This window comes from Mesoplodon densirostris, chromosome 6, assembly GCF_025265405.1.
Source record: "Mesoplodon densirostris isolate mMesDen1 chromosome 6, mMesDen1 primary haplotype, whole genome shotgun sequence".
NCBI classification, from domain to species: domain Eukaryota; kingdom Metazoa; phylum Chordata; class Mammalia; order Artiodactyla; family Ziphiidae; genus Mesoplodon; species Mesoplodon densirostris.
Genome location: NC_082666.1, coordinates 35,131,546 through 35,155,198, shown reverse-complemented (window position 1 = coordinate 35,155,198; position 23,653 = coordinate 35,131,546). Strand labels below are relative to the sequence as shown.

General features: G+C 44.7%; 1 protein-coding gene across 7 annotated transcripts in view; it reads right to left on the bottom strand.

Moving 5' to 3' along the window:
• Window positions 1–23,653, bottom strand: part of PALM2AKAP2 (PALM2 and AKAP2 fusion) — a 497,574-nt gene that overhangs the window by 230,997 nt on the left and 242,924 nt on the right. The window lies entirely within an intron of this gene.

Below are 23,653 nucleotides of genomic sequence, written 5' to 3'. Positions count from 1 at the left end.
GAATATTCCAGAACAGCAGCTACAGTGATGATTTGGGGGAAGTCCTGGCAGCTCTATTCTTTCAATGAAATGACAGTAATAACCATTTAACTTTTCTTGAGCACTAAATCTGTGCCAAGAGCTGAGCTAAGAATTCATGCGGATTATTGTATTCAACCTTCCCGATGACCCTATGACCCTATGAGCCGGGAATTCTCATTTTACAGATGAGATCATGAAGGCTTGGCTTGGTTAAGGAACTAGTTTACTGGTGCAGCGCCTTGAGGCTAGGGTTCAAGCCAGGAAGTGTAACTTTAGACCCTGCTCCTAACTGGTGCTAAACTCTAGCCACATGGGCTCTACAGTACTTCACATATGCCCTGCCTTGTTACACATTGAATGTGCTGGTATACTAGGGTGGTGCTGGAATGCACCAATGCCTTTGGAGGTTATGAAGGGATGGATGTTCCCCTGCCTACAGGACTCCAGATTATTATGCTTCCAAATCGTTTGGTCTGAATTTATTCGTTCATTCATTCAGTTCTGCTTTTGGACTCCTTCCCTCTGTCGGGCTAGAAGCTTTTCTGCAGAGGCTATGCCTGCCTCCCCCTCCTCCTCTTCCATCTTCTAATCTGCTGTTGGGAACTGGCTAGTGAGATCTTCTGAGGGGTAAGGAACACCAAGATATAGGCATGGGATTTTTGCACTGTATCCCTCAGAGGCCTTTTCTGTTTCCTTACTAGGCATCAGGAAAATGACCTCTGGAAGGATAAGACTTTGCAGCAATTACTTTGGGTTATGAAGACAAACACTATGTGTAGTGGTATCCCCTCCAAATGAACACGGCTTCAGATATACTGATCATTTCCCTCACAGTGAAAGTGGTAGTCCTTATGATGACAGTATCTAGCCTCCTAATACCTATAGAGCCTCCACTCTTACCAATAAGTCTACTTCATTTTATGCTTTAGACAGAGCTACTCCTTATTTGTCCATTTGTGCCCCATGATTTTCCCTCCTTCAAGAAACTCATTTCTAAACCCTAATCATTTTTGAAGTCTTAACGCAGAGATCATCCACCCCATGAGGCTTTCACAGATTCACCACCAGGAAATAATAAGACCGGAGGTCTTATCAAGTCTACTGTATGTTAGTGCAATGGTTCTCAACCAAGGTGCTTTTGTCCCCCAGGGCATATTTGGTCATGTCTGGGGGTACTGTGGCTACCCATCACTCAAGGAGAGCAGAGGTGGTGCTACTGGCATCTAGTGGGTAGCAACTGATAAACATCCTACAAAGCACAGGACACCCCCCACAATAAGGAATGATTTGCACCCCCCAAATCAACACTGCCAAGGTTTAATAGTTCTAAACCCTGTGTTAGAATATACACACATTGTTAATTTCCCCTACTAGAGTATAAATTCATCATGGTGAGGGCACAAATGCTCAATACAAGTATGTTGAATGAATGAAAAAAGCTGAACCAAGTTGCAAAAAAGTCATAGCTCAGCCAAGATGAGATCTTCAGGATTTCTGAGACCCAGGTAATTCTTCAGCAAGTTTTGACTTGAGAGGCTGTGTGTGGGCTGAAATGCAAACAGAATCTAGAGGAGAGGGGCCAAGCAACACCAATATATAAACAAAGAGATATCAACCTTTGCTGTTCCAAATGTTCAGCAAACCCTTTACACACATCTGTGTAAATTACTTTGGGAGGAATCAAGGAAAGGAATATGAGCATGGAATAGGGACAACTCAAATGATCTATAAATGGAACTAATTCACTGGGTAGAGGAGCTCTGGGCTAGAGGTTTCCTGGAGAGATTGGATGATAGCACTGGCCAGGTGAATTCTGAGCGATTTCATCTGAATCTCAAAAAACCGAGTACCTCAGCAGTTATCTAGGATGTGGGTAGATTCCATTATTCTAAAACAAATTCCCTCCCTTCCTCCTTCACCTCCATGGGAAGAGTATATACATCCCCGACCCACTGATGTTGGGTCACATGATTTGCTTTGGCCTCATGGTGGGCGGGATGTACTTCCCTGCCCCTTTGGGTGCAGCCATGTGACCTGATTTAGCCAATAGGATGTTAGCAGACACTACACAAACAGAGGTTTGGAATGTGTTTGCCCCGTTGGGCTTGTCCTCTTGTGCCTCTGCTGGCACCAAGAGAACAGCTTCTCTGGGCAGCTGCTGTCCCTTCAGCCTGCACCCCGGAAAGAACATGTGGGGAGTGGACAGGAGCCCAACCCAGAGTCAGAAGCCATGCCCAGTCAGACCTGCACCTTCAATTAGAGCCACTCAGCTAAGCCCAGCCTAGATCAGCCAACACCCAGCCTACTCCTCACAGAAGTGTGAGCAAGTACAAATGATTTTTGTTTTAAACCACTGAGTTTGAGAGTAGTTTGTCACAGAGCACTACCGTGACAACAGCTAACTGACACAGTTCAAACATGTACCATAATGTTCATTGTAGCACTATTTACAATAGCCAGGACTTGGAAGCAACCTAAGTGTCCATCGACAGATGAATGGATAAAAAGATGTGACACATATACACAGTGGAATATTAGCCATAAAAAGAAAGGAAATTGAGTTATCTGTAGTGAGGTGGATGGACCCAGAATCTGTCATACAGAGTGAAGTAAGTCAGGAAGAGAAAAACAAATACCATATGCTAACACATACATATGGAATCTAAAAAAAAAGGTTCTGAAGAACCTAGGGGCAGGACAGGAATAAAGACACAGACGTAGAAAATGGACTTGAGGACACAGGGAGGGTGAAGGGTAAACTGGGACGAAGTGAGAGAGTGGCATTAACATATATACACTACCAAATGTAAAACAGACAGCTAGTGGGAAGCAGCCGCATAGCAGAGGTAGATCAGCTCTGTGCTTTGTGACCACCTAGAGGGGTGGGAGGGAGACACAAGACGGAGGGGATATGGGGATATATGTATACGTACAGCTGATTCACTTTGCTATACAGCAGAAACTAAAACAACACTGTAAAGCAATTATACGCAATAAAGATGTTAATAAAATATACATATGTGTATGTTAGAGAGATATATATTATATATGTGTGTATTATATATATTATATCCTAATGATATATTTCCTAATAATATATATCTATATAAATATATGTATGTGTATGTATATCCCAATAATAGCTGAAGCTAAAAGATTAGAAGGACTATAATCTACCCTCTCCCCATTTCCCTCAATCCTTAGAGAAATCAGGAGGGATACAGAGCACCCCTTCATGAGCGTTAAGCTCGAGAAAATAGGAAAATATCCATGGTAGTTGTCTCTGGGTAATGAGCTATTGGGTGATTTTAATTTTCGTCTTTATAATTTTCAATATTTCCCCAATTAAAAAAAAACCTCATGTATTCCTTATCTAATCAGAATAAAAACAGTAAATCACTTTAAAAAAATGCCTCCTCTGGCCTAGCACTGAGAAGGCTGCCTTTCACAGGCTGTGGCACTGGAAAGGTGCCGGGGTCCCAGCTTCTCCTGGGTCGAGTGGGGGTTAAAATGGGCACAATATCGATTTACATTCAATTCAACCAACACTGATGGAGCCTGTCTGGCTGGACTCAAGAGTCAGGCACTACAAGGGATTCTGGAAAAAAGTTGGGTTAAAAATATCTGACTTGGGGGCTTCCCTGGTGGCGCAGTGGTTGAGAATCTGCCTGCCAATGCAGGGGACACGGGGTCGAGCCCTGGTCTGGGAAGATCCCACATGCCACAGAGCAACTAGGCACGTGAGCCACAACTACTGAGCCTGCGCGTCTGACGCCTGTGCTACACAACAAGAGAGGCCACGATAGTGGGAGGCCCGTGCACCACGATGAAGAGTGGCCCCCACTTGCCGCAATTAGAGAAAGCCCTCGCACAGAAACAAAGACCCAACACAGCCAAAAATAAATAAACAAACAAAAAATATCTGACTTAAAAAAAAAAGAGGCTGACTATAAGTAACTCACTTCTTCCGATGAAGCAGGCTCAAGTGATTAAGAATTCTCTGTGACCTGATGCCCACTGGCTGGCCCAGTTGTGTCCACTGCCCGGGCCTTATGGGTTTCAGGGCTCTTGGCTATATAGATCAAGTGCTAAAGATTTGGGTCGTGATACTGTGTAACTGAGAAGGAACGGAGAGAGAGAGAGGAAAAAAAAGCAACAAAACTAGACTTTCACGGTAACACCACCTGAGTTTCATCCAAAGGGAATGAACTCAGGAAATCGACAGCTTATATAAGTCTGAGTGAGTCAGATCCAAGCAGCAGCTTTCTCTACACATGCACATGTGGGCACTGGACGGCCCAGACTGACATCTTTTCATGGAAAACCTGAGTCCCAGGGCTGAGGAGCTTCCCAAGAAACCGAGTGTCATGGGGTTAATAAGAGTCATCCCAGTTGGGCTAGAAATGTCAGTGTTTTGTAGTTTCATGACGGAAATCTAATGCAGTCTTCCCTGGAGGAGCCAAGCTAAAAATAAAGAATTAGCAGGAAGTGTAATTTACACTCAAGGTTAACCAAGGCTCTTTAGGCTGAGACAGGTGCATGTGCACGTAACAGCCTCTGACTGGCTTGCTCAGTTTCTCCTCAGCAAGCAGCAGACTGTAATAGACAGTAAAGAAAGGTGACACACTGCAGCTGTGCACATTCAATTTACTGGAGATGAGGTTGCAATCCTGGCCAAATGGTCTCATAAAATTGACCTAACCCCAACAGACCTTCGTAATGGGAAAATACAAAGGACCTATGGCGCTATAAAGTGCATAGATCATTCTCTCATTTCAAAGTCCATGTATATATCCATCCATCCAACTTAATACAAGCACCTTCCTTCCATCAGGCACTGTGCTGAACATCAGGGACAGAGAGCTAAATCAGCCAAGGTGTCTGCTCAGGCGAGCTCTTGGTAAAGTAATGAGAATAGCCAAGTAAACACATAAATTGCAAGAGAGCCCAAAAAGAGCTGGAGGAAAGAACAATGATTTGGAAAAGTGTCAGTTCCTCCGGGGACTCCAAGTTGCCTGCCCAAGATCTCTTCTCCCCTACTCCCATGCTAACAGAATCCTTATTTTGTGGGGGATATGTGGCAATGTACCCAGCTGAAAATTTACACATCCAGCTTCCTTTGCATAGAAGGGTGGCCACAGGACAGTTCTGGCCAATGAGATGTATGTAAACATTGTTGGGCGAGACTTCTGGGAAAGCTGGCATATGCCCTCAGCCTTTCCCTTCTTCCTGCCTGGTACAGGGACCTGGTGCTAGAGAGATGTATTAGCTTCCAACTGCTGCTGTAACAAGTGACCACAAACACAGTAGCTTACAACAGTATCAACTTACTATATTACACTTCTGTGGGTCAGAAGTTTGACATGGGTATCAACAGGCTATAATCAAGAGGTGGTTGAGTTCTGTTCCCTTCTGGAGGCTTTAGGGAGGAATTGTTTCCTTGCTTTTTCCAGCTCCCTGAGGCCACCCACAGTCCTTGCCTCATGGCTCCTTCCTCCATCGTCAAAGTCAGCAGTGCTGTAGCTCTCTGACCATTCTTCCCCAGTCACATCTCCCTCTGACTCTCTTCTTCTGCCTCCTCTCCACTTTTAGGGATCCTTATGATTAGACTGAGCCCACCCAGATAATCCAGGGCAATCTCCCTATGTTAAAGTCAGCTGTTTGGAGAACTTAATTCTGTCTATAACTTTAATTCCCCTTTGCCATGTAACCTAACATACTCACAGGTTCTGAAGGTTAGGACGGTGACAACTTTGTGGGGGGGGGGATCCATTACTCTGCCTACCATAAGGCATATGATGCTGTAGGTGGAGTAGTCATCTTGTGTCCAGAGGGGCAAGAGTCTGCTAAGGATGGCTGAGTGTGCAGAAAGAGAGAAATTGCCTGGGTTCTAGTTAGCACCCTGGAGTGATGACACCAGCTCTGGACAGTTCGCTCCAGATTTCTTGCTGTGAGTTTAAGCCACTATTGTGATTACAGCTGAATGCAATTTCCAACAGATACAAAGTGGTGAGAAAAACTTGACTTGAGGAGGTGTTATGTTAGCTGGGCCTTGAAGGATGCCTTCATCGGGTGGAAAGAGAAGAAAACGTGCCAGGCAGAGAAGACATCACAGACTGAGGCCCAGAATGTAATATGTCCCTCCCTCACCCAGGAGCATGTGGCCTTGCATGGTCTTTTCAATCACTGCACACTCTGCCCTCCAATGGACACAGCTCAGCAAGATGCCTCAGAGACGTCCCCAATATTCCTGTCCCTCGTCCCCATTGCTCACTTTGTGCTCTCATTCTGCTGGGCCTGGACTGGGCCAGAAATACCTGGCCTTCCAGGCCCTGCTGGGACCCTGCCTTCCCTCATCTGCAGTGGCAGAAAACAAGGCTCAAGCAAAGAGAGACGAGAACAAGAGAGGCTGAGTGAGAGGGACCCTGGCCCATTGATTCTCTAGCTCCTGCTTCCCATGATTCTCTGTGGTACCTCTACCCTTCTTACTCATAGGAGCCAATCAATGTTCCCTTCGCATGGCATTTCTCAGTGGAATCCAAAAGAGTACAGACTAATACAAACTGGGTTTCCAACAGTCTTACTGTTTGGAAAAGGCTTTGCCTATAAACTCAGGTGTATTTCATTTTTTTCTTTCTCCATCAGTGATGGTTAGAATAATTGTTATGATACTAACAGTCCTAATGTTGTTTTTGTTATGTATATACTGCTTATATGTAACAATCGTAATAATGAGGAGGATTTTTGAGTGCTTACTATGTGCTAGGCACCGTTCTAAATGCTCTACATGCATTATGATACTTAACCTTCACAATATCCTATGAAATAGGACTTCTTTCACTCCCATTACACAGATGAAGGACATGAGATACAGAAAGCTACTGACTTGCCCAGGGTCACAAAGATAATGGGGCCAGGATTTGGACCATGGTACTAGAGAACCAGGACTCTTTGCCACTGCTTTCAACTATCTCCCTAGGACCATTTCTCCTTTTCCCTCACTTCCTCAAGAATGCATAGGGCAACACAATGGATTTTTCATGCTCACAGAACCACAGAAGGTCAGGCTGTAAGTGGAAGCCATTTAATCGCATTGATTTCCAGAAACATGAAGCCCCTGAACTGTTCTCCAACCAGCAGTTATCCTACCTCTGCTTGAAATCCTCTGCACACAGGGAATTCACCACCTCCCAAGGCAGCCCTTCCCTTTTGGAACAGGGCTCACCATCAGCACTGGTCAGTGAAAGCTAACCAGCTTTCACTCATGGTCTGAGTTCCATCCCTTGGAAGTGCAGAGGTCAAGTTTAGCTAACACCCTGACTTGTGGGCACTCCATTTGGGAAACGGGAAGACCCAAGGCAAATGGAACTCACTACTCAGTGGGGAGCATGGGTGATACGAACTGGGGCCCAGAAGTGGGTGGGGGGCGGTGGGAAGAGTAGAAGAGGAAAGGGGAGAGTGACCAAGAGGAAGGGGGACTTCTGGGCTTCTTCACGGAGCCCACTCAGCACCAACGAAAAGCTGAGGCAAGGGGAGCGGTAAAGGAACTTCACAAAATCCTGGGGACCCTAAGGACATTTCTGAACAAGCCCTGAGCAAGACCAGTCTATTCCTCACAATGGACCCATTACAGCTTTCCTCACTGTCGAGGGACATGGGCCCAGGTCACACACATAAACTGTGAACAGGTCAACCATTGCTGCTCAGGCGACATGCATTAGAGTCTTAGTAAATACTTCCAGAATGAAAAGGAGATGCTGACAGACCAGCCCAAGGTGCTGAATTCAGGCCTGTTCTCTCCCCTAGAACTGCAATTTCATAGTTGAGCAGTCAGGTGGGGTGCCTGTCTGACCAACCTGCCAAAACAAGAACCTCAGGGAGAATGTTTGCTCCTCAGAGGATAGGAAAGCTGCCCGCCTCTTTATGCATCCAGCACAAGGCAAAACATAAAAGAGGCTGTGAGTTGTTCACCAATTCCCATCCTCCCCTTCTTTCAGTTCAATGTAACCCCTACAGTTAAGCTGGGCACAGGGCACACAGAATAATGTGCACACTCCCTAGCATCTTTTGCAACCATGGGTAGCATATTCTGGCCAAAGGGATGTAAGCCAAAGTGTTGTAGGGCAGCTTCTAGAACCTTCTGTAGCCCTTTCTTCTTTCAGCCCTTCCTTCATCCTTCTGCCTGAAATGCACAGATGTGCAGGTGAAGCTCTCACTGCCATCTTGAACTCTGAGAACAAAGATAGGAGAGGGCTAAGCTGGAAGAAGGCTGGGTCCCTGAGGGATTCCCAGCACACAGCCACCACACAGCTCTTGACTGCCTACCTGTGGATTTTTCCTGGAGGGAGAAATAAACATCTTGTTTAAGCCACTGTTACTGTGGGTCTCTGTTACTCGCATTCACCTTTAATCCTAAGTGATGCAAGACATTTACCATGTATTGTTGACTTTTGAAGGAATGCTCCTTGAAGCACACTGCGGATGTGGGGCCATAGATAATCAGAGCCTAGAGCCTCATTAATGTCTCAGCAGCAAAAGAAGGGAGAAATGGGCAATCGTGAGGTATGCGATTCATTCCTGCTAATCAACCCTTATAAAATGGGGCTCAGCTGGGTCTGTGCTTCATCCCACCCCACCCCACATCCCTGCCCCATCCAAAGTCTCAGCAGGGAAGTTCCTACTCTTTGCACAATAATAATCATCCATGTCTTAGCATCTCTGGTATGTTGGTACTGGGACGTTTGTGTCAGTCTGATGCTCACAGCTTTTGCCAGCTGAATCATACCAGGAAGAGAGCCAAGACTGGGCTGTCCATACACTTGAAAGACCTTCCCAGCTTTGCAGTACAGTGAGCTAATCACCACTACACGTAAGACTCAGCAACGTGGAGCTCACCCATGACCCTGGAGTTCTGGTTGCAGAGGGGGAGCAGAATACACGTTACTCGTAGTCCAGAAGTGAGTCTGGTGACAGATGCTAAGGTGGTGGGCATTATTAATTTTGCCTGCCCAGGATCCCTGCTCTTTTCGAGGAACAGCATCTAGCTCCTCCACTGGGAAACAATCTCTCTGGAGTACCTTGTGGATTTGGTGAAACTATTGATCAGACAGCCTCGTATCCCTGGCCAAGGAGTGGAAATATTAACTAGGTCAACTGGACTCTAGGTCAACTGGACTCTTGCCCAGAAATCTGCGTCTTGGAAGGAGCCGCCCAGGAACGGAGAAAAATTGGGAGGGGGGTGGTCAATCATTCCTATAGCAGGATTCTGAAGGCTGTCGCATTAGTTCCTGCTGCCTGGATCCTCAATTCTGCCTGGGACCTGATTATCTAACCCCTCCATTCTAAGACTGACTATCTATCTATCTATCTATCTTAATAGCTTTCTGTTTCCATATTCCAGGTAGGACACTGTACAGAATATTGTTTCCTTTCACACACATACATGCTACAAAATTCATTTTCCATATTTCAGGAAAACAGTGCGTTTCTATGGCACCCCCCAAATATTTTTCATTTGTGACTCAATTTGTAAGGAAACAGTTTCCTTTTACTCAGATGAGTTTATCTGGAATCACCATAGATCATTTGGTATTTTACTGTGAAAAAGGTTAATGGCCTTTAAATAAACAGGATTTCCACTTCTCCTTGTGAAAGAACAGGACCTTCCTTGACTGCAAGGTGTCAGTGGAAACTCAAGCCCATTTCATTTTTTTTCCCCTACGTCATCACCGAGACAGAAATATGGCCGAGAAGAGAATGGTGCCTTTAAGAATTCCTGAAGTATAGCTCATATCCTTTCCCTCGTTGAAAAGTTGACTTGATGGTTCTCCATCGTCTCCTTCCCGAATCAGATTGACCTTCTTAGGTGGAATTCCTGTCACACCCTCCACCCTCTGCTCTCACGCCTCCCCAGCCTTACACCTTCCCCTGTGTCCCAGCCAGAACCAACAGCAGGCTGCTCTGTGAAAAAGCCTGGAATGACTCTCCTCTCCCAACTCTATCTACTGGATACACCTAATAATCAAAGCCCAAAGTGTTTCCATAGTAATGTTTTCCTTCAATCCCCTCAACCTAATGTGTTCACTCCTTCCAAATCCCCATAGCATCCTTAGACCTCTTAGGCACTTGGTACACCCCACCTGGTAGTAGAGCATTAAAAATGTATTTATCCTCCCCAACCCTACCTGTATTATCCCTCTCCTGAGTACAGGCTTATTGAGAAACAGGACAATATTTTATTATTTTTATTATCATATTCTATTATTTTATTTTATTACTGTACCTTATACTCTTTCCTGTATATACAGACGCTCAATAAATATTTGTTGAGTGAACGAAAAGCAAAGCAAAGCAAGAACACACTTTTAAAGGATTCTATAGTGAAACTAACTTGGAAATGGTGCTATTCAATATAGTTTAAAAATCTCGGCTTGGTTTTGCTACTTTCCCCACCCCGCCAAATGTATTAAAATTTGTATATTCATTGAAAAAAATAAATATTGGATTACTTTCTATTTTTATCTGAGTGAACAGCTGGGACATATTAGTACTTTTCATTACTGATGTTGGTGCAAATTTAATCCCAAGTAAATATGAATGAAAATCTCTCTCCATCAGTTTTCCTAAGCCCCTGGAAACCAGCCTATTCTTTTCTTGTATATTTATCTTATCTGGAATCACATGGCTCATACTGTCAGAATCTGTGCAAGTTGATTTCTTCTATAGAAAATCATTTCCAAGCCAGCGCTGAGCATTGATTTCTCGGATGTGATTCTTGTTTGAGTCTGTTTCATCAGAAAGAAAGAGTTTTGATTACATGAAAGTGAAATGATCTCCTTTCAAAGCAATATATTTCTCAGTAGCTTAAATCCTTTCTTCCTAAGAAATATCCCTTTCTGCAGGAAGAGAAAAAGTCTCATCCAGCCTTTCACCTCCAGCCTCTGACTCAGAGACTCTCCTGCTGAAGGCCAAGGCCTCCACCTGTGCACCTGACCTTGTGCCGATTCCTCTGGGATGGCACTTTATCCATGATCCCCTCTCCGCCATAGCTTCAACTTCTCTCCAAGATGCCTCCTCCCGTTTAGTCCCTTTAGAATAAATTCGCTCACACCAAAAACAGGTGAACTTCTCTTGACCCTGCGTTCTGTTCCAATTACCGCTGAATCTCGCCTCCAGATTTCCCCAATAGCACTCGCCACTTGCTGCCTCAACTTCCTCACATCCCAGTCACCCCTCGACTTACTCCACTCTGTTATGGCACCCGCCATGCTGTTGTATCTGATCTTGTTAAAGTCCGTGACATCCTAACTGCCACGTCTAATGGATACTCTTCAGTGTGAATCTATTGACTTCTCCCCTTTATACAACGCTTTGGACCACTCCTTCTCCCCTTCAGAAGCCAGGATACCACATTCTCAATAAGCATGCCTCTTCTACTTCTTCGTTTAATGTTCACTTGGCTCTACATTTTATCCCTGACTAATCATGTCCACCCTTGTGCTTTAATTCCCACCTACACACTGACTTATATCTACCCAACCTATATCTTCAGCCTCTCTTGTAACTCCAGTCTCTACATACAATTGCATTTTCAGTGTCTCCACCTGGATGGTCCATAAGTATCTCAAACCCAACATATGCAAGACCAAACTCATCTTCTCCATAAAGCTGTTCCTCCTCCCGGCATTCTTTAGTTCAGCTGCTGGTACCACCACTAATCCATTCTATTTAAGATGGAGACCTGGATGTTATCTTTTTTTGTTGTTTTTTGTTTGTTTTATTATTTTTTCTTAATTTTATTGAAGTATAGTAGACTTACAATGTTAATTTCTGCCGTACAGCAAAGTGATTCAGTTATATATATATGTATTCTTTTTCATATTCTTTTCCATTATGGTTTATCACAGCATACTGAATATAGCTCTCTGTGCTATACAGTAGGACCTTATTGTTTATCCATCCTGTATATAACGGTTTGTGTCTGCTAACCTCCAACTCCAATCCATCCCTCCCTCCCCCTTGGCAACCACAAGTCTATTTTCTATGTCTGTGAGCCTCTGGATGTTACCCTGACCTCTGACTTGCCCCTCTCTGGTAAACACCACACACGTATATTAGCTACTAAGTTCTGTCAGTTTGCTCCCTGGGTAATTCTACTTATTAATCTGCTCAGGTACCATCTCCTTCTGGAAGTCTTCCCTGATACATTTCCCATGCTTTCTCGCTGCCATATCTTACAGACATATTTCCACCACCAATTTTATGCCACGGTATTTTAAACACTTTTTTATGGATTTGGGGTTCTGTTCCCAACTCCCATTTGCAAACCTCTTGAGGATAATAATCATCTCTTCTTTATCTTTCTTTGCACATGGCTCCTAGCATCTTGCTAGCTTGTGTCTAACAAGGAACCTGGCTTAGTGAAAGCTCTCAAGAAATGCTGGTTGAGTAAATGAATGCATACATTGTTTTCCAATGGAAAGTAGCCTCAAGACACACCCTTTGGCTCAACTCCTTCGGTCAAAAATGATTCTTAAAAAAATTAAAAATAATGGCAACTCTGGACTTAGTACAAGCAACTGATTAAAAAGAAACTTGTCTTATTTGCTTTCTCCTAAGATAATGTAGAAGGTAGCTGCTGTATTTTCTAGACTTTTCACTCTTCCCAAATATCTCAAATATATAATTTTACCTGACTCTGTGTGTGTGTGTGTGTGTGTGTACACGCACGTGTGGTGTAAGTGTAACATACTGTTCTTATTTACTCTGGGGCTCAGCTAAATAAAACCACAGGTGGAGGACACATAGATGTGCAGAAATTGGGTGAGAATGATGGACTGTCTCTGCGTTTACTTCATTTCCCCCTGTGATTCTCTTTGAATTCACCCCTTCATGCAGGAAGCATATGGTCTTTCATATCTGATGGTGAAAATTGTTTATGTGGCGCATTCCTCTCTTCCAAATCCCTGTTTATTCATTGTTTATGCCTAAATCCAGCACCCTGTGATAGCTTTCCTGCTGAGTTAAGAGTTTCCTGTCAGCCTCTGTGTGTATGTGTGTGTGCATCCACAGGGCTTCAGCCACAGCTTTTATAAATGCCCACATTGCAGATGGTCAACACATTTCTGCCTGTTGTCCTCTACTGGACGTTACTCTGGGGAGACTGAGAGTGCTTTCAAGATACTTGAGTTGGTCCATCAATGAGTCATTCATGGATAAAAATTATTTAATGTCCAAGAGGGGTAGTGGTAAAAACAGCTAACATTGGGTGAGCATTTACCATGGGCCAGGCAATGTGCTGCATGGTTTGTAAGCATTATTCAATTCGCTGCGATCTGCATATTAACTACTACTATAATCCACACTTGACAGTTGACAGGCCAGAGGTTGAGAGAGGATCAGTAACTTGTGATTTGCCACCAGTCAGTGGTAAGCTGGGATCCAAACCTAGGTCGGCTCGCTGCTGGAGCCTAGGATTTCTTTTTTCTTTTCTTTTTTTTAATTGAAGTATAGTTGATTTACTATATTGTGTTAGTTTCAGGTGTATAGCAAAGCAATTTGGTTATATATATATATATATATATATATATATATATATATATACACACACATATATATATATATTCTTTTTTTTCACTTCTTTTCCATTATTGTTTATTACAAGATACGGTGGAGCCTAGGCAATTAACTGCTGCCCTGTGCCGCCTCCTTCCAAGAGCAAATGAAACCGCTCCCACACCAAAGGTTTCCAGGGTTTCCTCTTTTTGCTGTAGAATTTTCTTTTCCAGCATCTTGATCAGGGAGAGCTACCCTGGTTGAGGCTTGAGCTGATGGGGAGCCCCTCCCCCGGGGAGCCCCTCCCCCTCCTCCTCCCCCCTCCTTGCCTGGGGTGGACCTTTCCACAGAATAGAACATGGTCTGGCAATCAACATGCTGTGAGAGTGGAAACAGCTGCTGGTGTATTGCTATGCTCCCCACAGTGTCTACACTGCTTTGTACACAGCCAGCGCTCAATCAGTGTCTCCTGCAGGACTGTGGTTCTGAAAGGGGGCATTGCTGCCTGTGGTCACTGACACCCTGGGCTTCCATGAGCTGCCCAACAGGGCACCTAAGGACAAATAGTGCCTCTGGCCTCTGAGCCCTAGAGAGGAGAATGGTCTCCATCTGGAAGGCACAGGTGATGGCTCAACTGTGCCCAAAGAGGAGACTCTGAAGGAGGCTGCCCTGGGATGCCGTGGCAGGAGCTGGGGGCTCTGCAAAATCCAAATGGATCTTCCTAAAGGAATCTTTCTCTCAGGCTTTGTTTTTTTTCTAATTGTGTTTTCCATGCTTGACATTACCAGGTGACAGCTCCTCCTCTGCGGAGAAACTTGTCATCCCACGGGGATAATTCCAAAGTTATTCTAAGAGTTCCTGCTCAGAACAAATCAAGCCAATCAGGAAGCTCCTCCACTTGGGCTGTGCCTGGCTGATTGTTTCCCACTAGGACACTTCCTGCCATTGTTCCCTGGCCTGTTCTCAGAGGCGCAGCTACAGAACCCTGCCCCTTCCTCTCTGGAGCCCAGGGCTGCACTGGTGGCTTTGGGTCGAGGTATAAATGAGGCTCAGAGATCAGGTACTTGGCTGGAGGAAAACGCCTAAAAGGAAAACAGAAGCAGTTCCTGGCCCGAGTGGTTAAAGCAGACACCAGTGTTTGGGTCTCTCTGGCTTACCAAGAGATGTTGAAATATGCTGGGTCTTTCATTAGTTGTTTATCAAGCATGTGCTGAGCTAGTACAGTGATAGTTACCCAGCATCTCCTTTTAAGAAGTTCATCATCTCATGGGGAAGACAGGTGTATAAACATTTACAAAATAGTGCTTTGTAGAGCTCTAACGGGAAGTGCCCAATGCCGCGGGAATGCAAAGAAGAGAGCTTGACTAACTCTGCTTAGGGAGTGGGCAGGGCGGGAAATCAGGAGTTTGGGACATTTCAGTAGGATCTCGAAGGATGAAAAAAAATGATCAAGGCAGAGAGGTGTTTAGAGGGCATTATGGGCCAAGGCGACAGTATGGACACAGATGCTCTGGGGCAGAAATGCGCAAGGAGGTTCAAGCATCTCTCTAAGACTGGCCTCTTCCGAGTTTGCTCATGATGGGAAGAGAGTGATGGGGAGGGGAGGGTCCAGGACGTGATGGATCTTGAATGCCACACTCAGGAGTTTAGATTTGGTCCTGAAGGCAAAAGGAAACCATTTAAGTTTCTTGTCTGTCTGTCTGTCTGTTTTAAGGGCACGATCGGATCAGCCACGTTCCAGAAAGACCACACTGGCAGCTATGTGGAGAATGGGGGTGGATGTAGGGGAGAGAAGCAGAAGGAAAGCATAAAGGTCAATTAAGATTTACCCAGGCAAGAGATGAGGAGGCCGTGCTTGACAGGGACTATTATGGGAAGCAAAAAAGGCTTCCACTGATTGACATTGATGCTATAATGACACCGAGGATATCCTAAGTCAACCTTTTTGCATGAATGTGGCGTCACAGGCTGGACTGAAAAAACTGAGTGACATTTAGTTGTGAAACTATGAGCAAAAGTAGCTGAGGGAGCCCAGGGGCTAGAGTCTGCAAGGGGTTAGATAGACCCTCGGCTTTCCATTCTTGCCCACCTCTCTTTTGGTCACTTCCCTGCAACTGCCTGACTGTTAGAGGTACCAGACGGCCCCCCTTCTCGGGGCAAGGGAGGCAACACAGCTGCAGCCAGCTGTGCCCTCTTTGATGGTCTATGGTAAAGAGTTGGCCAAGACATGAGTTTGAACCTCATGTCTTGAGGCCGTAATTGAAAATGTTCCAAGGACTGAAATGGTCTCGAGTTCTAAAGGAAAACCAGCCCTTGGCCTGATGAGCTGCATCACTGCCCTCCCATGGCTGCAGCAGGAAAGGGCTTAGAGTTATAGACTAACCGTCATCATGGAATCTCGGCAAATGCTGAGGCTCCCCTCTCCCCTGCAGCAGAGAGGCTGGGTCAGCACCAAACACCACGTCCTCCCTGAGTGTCCTGCGTGGGTTGTAGGCACATCGTGGCCCTGCACTATTGGTTTTTCCTTGGCACGTTCAGAGTACTTCTGGCAGCTCCCTGTTATTTGTCCATATTACAGATACAATAGAGACATTTTGTCTTTTAGATGCCAGCGAGAAGGCCCGGCGGGGCCCTTTTCCAGTGGCGCATCTGGTTTTGAGAAGCAGCTACATCCCCCCTGGCCCTGGCTCATGGGTGCCCTCTGGCAGTCTGAGAATGGCCTTGGTGGATGAGCCCACCTGGCCTGAGCTCTGGGAAACCCTGCTTAATGCAGTTGAGTGGACCAATGTCCCACAGAGGAGCTGCAGAAGTTAAAGAAAGCCACACACACCACATTTATTATGGGGTTTTGAGACAAAAACTTTCAGAACTAAAATAAACTGGTAAGTATTTTCTCTGATAAACTTTATCCTGATACTACTTATCAGCCCTGATTCTGTTTTATAACATCCAGTGTCTTGAGAAGTCAAATGAGAAGGATGTCTATTTCTGGGTTTTCAAATCCCAAAGGAAAACAGAATCTTCCTTATATCAAGAGCCTGCCAATGAGAACCTCCAGATACAAAATGATTCCCATGTAGGCATCAAAGCCTGGGTCACAAAGCATTATGTAAGCCAAAACAGAGAAGCTCTTAGAAGCAAGACCTGCACCAGGTCCAAAGAAGGAGAATGTGCTTTAAAATAGATCCAGAGACTTGGGCTTTTAATTGAAGCCTTCTGTCAAAGGGATAATCTGATTTGCCATTTGAAATGGAAACTCTTGGATATAGAAAGAGTACTTTGTGTTCCAAAATAATAATTTAAAAAAAAATGATCTGCCTTTTCTTGGTGGTTTGGCTTGTACAGAACTGGCACTGGCTAACTCTCTAGTCAGCTGGGTCCCACCCCTGGAGGTGTCTTCCCATTGTCTATTATTTCTGGATCCTGAGGCTAAGGCAGAATCACCCGCTGAAAGCACAGGAAATCTCACTGCAACATTCAGCTGTAAGAGAGAGCTCAGGGCAGACCAGATTTAGTATTGAAATAGTACAGGCACCTCAGTGTGGGAGATCTTACACAGTAGCAAGGAATGTTTTTTGTGTGAATGAGTGAAGGATCACAAGCTTCACATATGAGGGTTCTCATATTCCCACAAAACCGCAAATTATCCCCCCAAATTACAATAGCAGACAGCTTACGAAGTTCTTTCACAGCAATTTGGGATTGTTTTGTTCCTAGGTTATAGATAAGCAAATTGAGACAAAGGAAAAGAGAGAAAGCAGAATCCAAATACCCTTCACACCACCATCTGATTTCTGCAAAGCCTCTCCTGATTGTTTAGACCAGCAGGAGGCAGCAGGGTGTACTGCAGAGGAGCCCAGGTCAGGAGTTCCATTAGTCTGCCATTTACTGGCTGAAACAATGGAGAATCTCCCACTTCTCTGAGTGTTTACTTCCTTTTCTATTAGATGTTATCAGATGGTTATAATGATGTATATGGAAGAGCTCTTTCTAAGCTCTGAAGATTAAATGTGTTAACATTTAAGTCATCTCAGAACACTGCCTGCCATGGAGTAAGTATTATTTAATATTTGTTCTCCCTTTCTCTTCTGGTGTCTTTAAAAAAATTGAATTTAAAGACTATTTTTTAGTGAGAGAGTGGTAGTGTATATAGGGACATATATACACTACCAGATGTAAAATAGATAGCTAGTGGGAAGCAGCCGCATAGCACAGGGAGATCAGCTCTGGTGCTTTGTGTCCACCTAGAGGGGTGGGATAGGGAGGGTGGGAGGGAGGGAGACGCAAGAGGGAGGAGATATGGGGATATATGTGTATGTATAACTGATTCACTTTGTTATAAAGCAGAAACCAACACATCATCGTAAAGCAATTATACTCCAATAAAAATGTTAAAAAAAAGACAAGGTAGGATTTGAAAAATAATTGAATATCAAGAAAGACGTCATTATATTAGTCAAAAATATATATTGTATGTTTCCTAGTTAAACTACTATGTTAAATTTTTGTGATATAAATATATTCATCATTTACACTTTAAAATTATAACTTTTAAGAAAAAAAATAAAGACTATTTTTTAAATACCGTATGCACTACTTTACAAGACAAACCAAAACATACTATTTAATGAATAAATTCAAATTCAGCCTCTGAATCACATGGTTTGTGGTCCATAAGATTTAAGAACACCCATAGACTCCTATGTTAAGCCAATTTTCCAGAGAATGTGATTAAGCCCATAATTTGAATGCTAAAAGGAAAATTAAAGAATTGATGATTGTCTTCAAGGATGGTGAAAGTTAGGATGTGTGTGTGTGTGTGTGTGTGTGTGTGTGTGTGTGTGTATACCTTTAAAAAGAATCCAGAAAATCTAATTCAAGTTCTCAATGTGGAAGAGGCTTACGTGCACATGGGGCGCCATCTAGTGGCGGGTAAAGTCATATTCCACCAACTGAGGTAGTTTGCTTGGAAATTTACATAAAGTACTGATATCTGGGAGGAAATTGCTGTTGTTTGGATTTGGTATCATGTGGTTACTTGGGAAGAGGAAGCTCAACATATCAACATTAAAATGTCCATTGCCCTCAATGCTTTGTTCCCTTGCTCTCCAAGGAACAGCACGCTTGCCCCTAGTGGTGTGTGCAGAAATCTCCAGCCAAAACCTGTGAACCTAACTTGTTACCTGCTCTATGACAGGGACAGAAACTGGTTGAGAAGATCCAGAGGTTTGAGCTTTCAGGAGGCAGTGGCTGGGAGTATTTGATTCATCTTCATTTTTATAGGGGCCATGTGACAATAAGACACCATCAATGGGCTATAGCAGGTGTCCCCAAAGGCCAGTGATGAACAACCCAATCAGTGACCCTGTGGTCCAGTATGGCCAACACATGTCCTCCCTACCACTGAAGGCCAGTCACTGTGTTGACACAAACCCCAAGGCCTCTGACTCTTCCCACATCTGGAAAGCGGCAGGCAGTGAGGCTCTGCGGGGTGCATTCCTGCAAAGCCCCCTCCCTTCCTGAGGCTGGCTCAGCACATTCTCCAGTACGTGGGTGTCCCTGACCCTTTGCTTAAGGAGCAGCTCTTTCACCCGTACATCTAATAACTCAGCACCCAGGGCCAGGAGCGCTATCTGGCTCATGAGTTCTAGCACAAGAAGAGGATCGTGAAGCCTGTGAGGTTCCAAGTGCAGAGGCCACTGTCATCTCAGGAACCCCAGCACCCATCCTAAGGACGTGCACAAAGGAGATGCTGGGTGCCTGTGGCACTGAGTAGCAGCCTGTGACCAAGTGCACACCTGCTACCCCATGTTCTCCTCTCATCTGGGCCAGGGTAAGGGTTTAGCTGTGTTGTCTCTGGACAGGGAGTTCCTCCCAGGGCAAATCAGTCACGTGCAACCTTGGATCTGCAAGTCAGACAGGGCCATATGTGTCTGGAGAGAGACAGGCAGGCTCTGTGATGTGGCCTTGGGGCCCTCTACTCTAAGTGCTAGCTGAGGCATGGCTAAGTAGCAAAATAAGTTCACAGGTACCCTCCACCTTTAAATGAATTGAACTCAACAGAATCAGCATATAAAAGAATTCAATGATGACACATCTCAGTTGACAAAGGACCACAAGCAGGGCTTCCTAGTATTTCCAGCTACTCTACTGCAGGGGTCCCCAATCCCCCCCCGACCCCGACGACAGCATTAGGAAGCAGGCCATACAGCAGGAGGTGAGCGGGGCAGGCGGGCGAGTGAAGCTTCATCCCTCGCTCCCCATCGCTCCCTCATCGCTCGCATTACTGCCTGAACCATCAGCCCCCATCCGTGGAAAAACTGTCTTCCACAAAACTGGTCCCTGGTGCCAAAAAGGTTGGGGACCGTGGCTCTACTGCATTAAAATGATGGTTTACTGTACAGCTTTTTAGGGAACCAGTGCAACATAAAATAGGGGGATGGTTGAATTGACTTCATAATGAACAAATGCTATTGTTCTGATCACATCCCTCCCATCAAGGTTCTGCCACTGGCTAGAGAGAAACAAGATCCATAGAGGACAAGCTCTGTGCTATAAGAAGAGAAAGACAAGAGGATACTAACAGGAGCTGGGAATATATTCATTCATTCTGTGCTAGGCATAGACTAGACGTTTCACGTACACTGACTAAGTGAAGTCTCACAAGAGCCAAAGGAGATAACTATTATTGATCCCCACTTTACATATGGGTTAAGTAGCTTGCCCCAAATCCCATGCCATTAATGAGGTGCAGAGCTGAGGTTTGGGGCAAGGTCAGTCAATGCCAAAGAGCATACTCTTTTCACTGCATCTTGTAATAAGCCCCTGCTCAGTCTTTCAAAAGCACAGGGGAAGAGGAACTCCTAATTCATGGTAGAACTCTATTCAGGTTCAAGATATTGATGAGATCAGTAATAATAATAATGAGGAGGGGGAAGGGGGAGAGGAAAAGGAGGGGAGGAGGAGAAGGCGTAGGGGGAGGAAGAGGACAATGACAAGGATGATGACTATGACGACACGAGTGAGCGGCCCTAGAACTGGTTCCGAGGTTGGAAGTGTTCCTTCGTGGCACACCAGCGCCTCTCCCTGGGAGCTCTCCAGAGCCCTGGGCCACCTCTGCCTCATGCTTTCGCTGGCTCAAGCATGAGGATCTCGGGATTATTGAGCGAACTGTTTGATCTGCCCTCTGGTGTCCTGGTCCATCCTTTGCTGGTAGACTGTCTTCCTTGACCCTAACCAACCTAAACTAGTCGCCTGCCCAGCTGGTTCCCAGTCTTACCCTGACTTCTCTGCCTTGCTCCTTCTCTAACAGCAGCACTGAACCAGCATCCTAGTTTCACTCCTGGGCTTATTACAACTCCCCTGCTCTGAAACGTTTATCACGCTCCATGGTCTCGAGGATAAATTTCAAGTCCCTCAGGTCAGCACTCAAAGCCTTCTAGGATCTGGTTCCAACCTGTTATTCCAGTCTTTTCTCCACAGTTGCTTCTATAGTTAGGTCTGTGATTCTCCTGTCTTCAAAGTGAAGTAAGTCAGAAAGAGAAAGACAAATACTGTATGCTATCACATATATATGGAATTTAAGAAAAAAAAATGTCATGAAGAACCTAGGGGTAAAACAGGAATAAAGACACAGACCTACTTGAGAATGGACTTGAGGATATGGGGAGGGGGAAGGGTATGCTGTGACAAAGTGAGAGAGAGGCATGGACATATATACACTACCAAACGTAAGGTAGATAGCTAGTGGGAAGCAGCCACATAGCACAGGGAGATCAGCTCGGTGCTTTGTGACCGACTGGAGGGGTGGGATAGGGAGGGTGGGAGGGAGGGAGATGCAAGAGGGAAGGGATATGGGAACAGATGTATATGTATAACTGATTCACTTTGTTATAAAGCAGAAACTAATACACCTTTATGAAGCAATTATACTCCAATGAAGTTGTAAAAAAAATAAAAAATAAAAAAAGAAAGTAAAATCTTAATGATAAAAAAATACAAAGGGTCATTAAAAAAATGGAGGCTTAAAAAAAAAAAGAGAGATGACAGATCCTGTGTAGAAGGAAGACCTCATGTAGCCACGGCTGGACCACTGCTCCCCATGAAGAGGGTGACTCCGTGAGAACAGCAATCGACTGGTTGCTGTATCCACACTCCCCTCCCACCGCCAGGCAGAGACAACGTGCCAGAGATAGTAAAAGCCTCCAAGTGGAGCCAGGCCCCCTTCAGCTGTTTATAACAGGTGGCTGAGCTGTCACAAGCCATGTGAGCTTGGTCAGCATGGAGCGTCCATGATAACCAGCTGACCTTGCCAGTTAAGCTCTGATCCAACACGCACGTGGTCAGTGTCCTCATGACTGCATCATCCAGTAAATCAAGTCCAGCTCTAAATCTGGGATCCGACTTGGGGCTAAAAGGAGCCAAGGCCTCACTGAGCTCAAGGAAGAGCCCCCACTTTCCTCTCTGGTTATCTGCGATGATGTCCATGTGTGTTTTCTCCATCTCAGTGACAGCCATTCAGCTTACGTCCGAACTCAGCCTTCATGGTTCATTTCCTATAAGCCTGGAATTTCCTTCCAATGAAGTGAGGCATCTTAAACTTGACTTAGCATCTTTTATTTTTTAGAAGTAAAAACTAAGGAAGTGATGCTATGAACCATCACTGCTTTAAAAGATTCAGGTATTAAAAGTTCTGGGTTGGGACCATCATGTGCTGTCTAGGGTTAAAGTTAACTCTCTTGGTGGTAGGAAGTATTTCCTGGAAGGGGACCTTCTAACATCAAATGATGGGAATCATGAGCAACAGAAACATAAATGCAGAAGGTTCAGGAGATCTCTGAACACCCACAGTTAAGGAACTCAGAAGAGTGGTCTTCCATTAAAATTGAGTGGATTATAGGTCTCTTGAGGGTAGCAATTATACCATTTTCATCTTTATCTCTAACCTAGCTTGGTCTCTATCATCAGCATTTTGATAAATGTTTATTGAATGAATGATTACATCTTAGGAAGATTGATCTCAGCCATATCCCACCAGGGTAAAAGCCCCAATACTAAGGCCCTCAATGATCATTCCTTTTTCTGAACTTCTACTACACTGAGTAGTAGAAGATATGTTCCTGGAACCCGTCATGTGTATATTCCATCCATCGGACACCTAAACTGTTAGATCCTAAGAGCAGGGGAGAACACTTTGACCTCTTTTGTATAATTCCAACATCTTTCCCACTGCTATGTATGATGCTCAATGAATATCTATTCAATAATCTTGTTCCAAATGAATACTATATCAACCACATCAGAGCAATTAGTTGCGAGCATGGTCATTTGCTCATGGCAGTACTTGTCCATACTTCTAGATAAATGAGAGCCATGCCAAGAAAACAATCTCCTTCTTTTAGTTCATGTCATGATTAAATGTCAATCACAGTAACAGAGACAAAGGCCCAATATTCAGTAGGAAATGCCTGTCAGGGAGAAATCTCACAAGCATTTATACTTAAAGCAACTGTGGGTGTGTCACCTGTGCTACCTTCATTCTGGTCTTCCTCCTTCCAGTAACTATATACGAAAGCCTTTGTGCCAAGCAGTGCTAGGATCTGGCAATACAAAAGTGAACACTACACTCTCTTACTCTGCAGGAAGCTGAGGTTGGAGGGAGAGACAGAGACAGAAAACAGCTTCATATGTGCTATGATACAGGAAGCTCTAGGCTAAAAATGCTCTTGGTGGACAGCAAACCAAGTGTTCAGGGCTTAGGGAAAGTGGTATCTTAACTGAGGCCAGAAGGATCCATAAGAGTTAGCCAAGTGAAGAGGGACTGAAGAGTGTTCCTGGCTGAAGGAACAGCTGGGACAAAGAACTTGACCCAGGGAGAGCTTGGTCTCTCCAGGAAACAGCAGAGAGTGACTGGGGTGGCCGGTGATTGGAGAAGGAGGAAGCACTGATGAGATAAGGGTGGAGAGGCAAGCAGAGGTCATATCATAAATATGAAGGGGTTTGGATTTTATCTTGCAGTCCAAAGGGAATGGGGGAAAGGTCTTTAAGCTGGAAAGTGACATCATCAGACAGAAGTTTT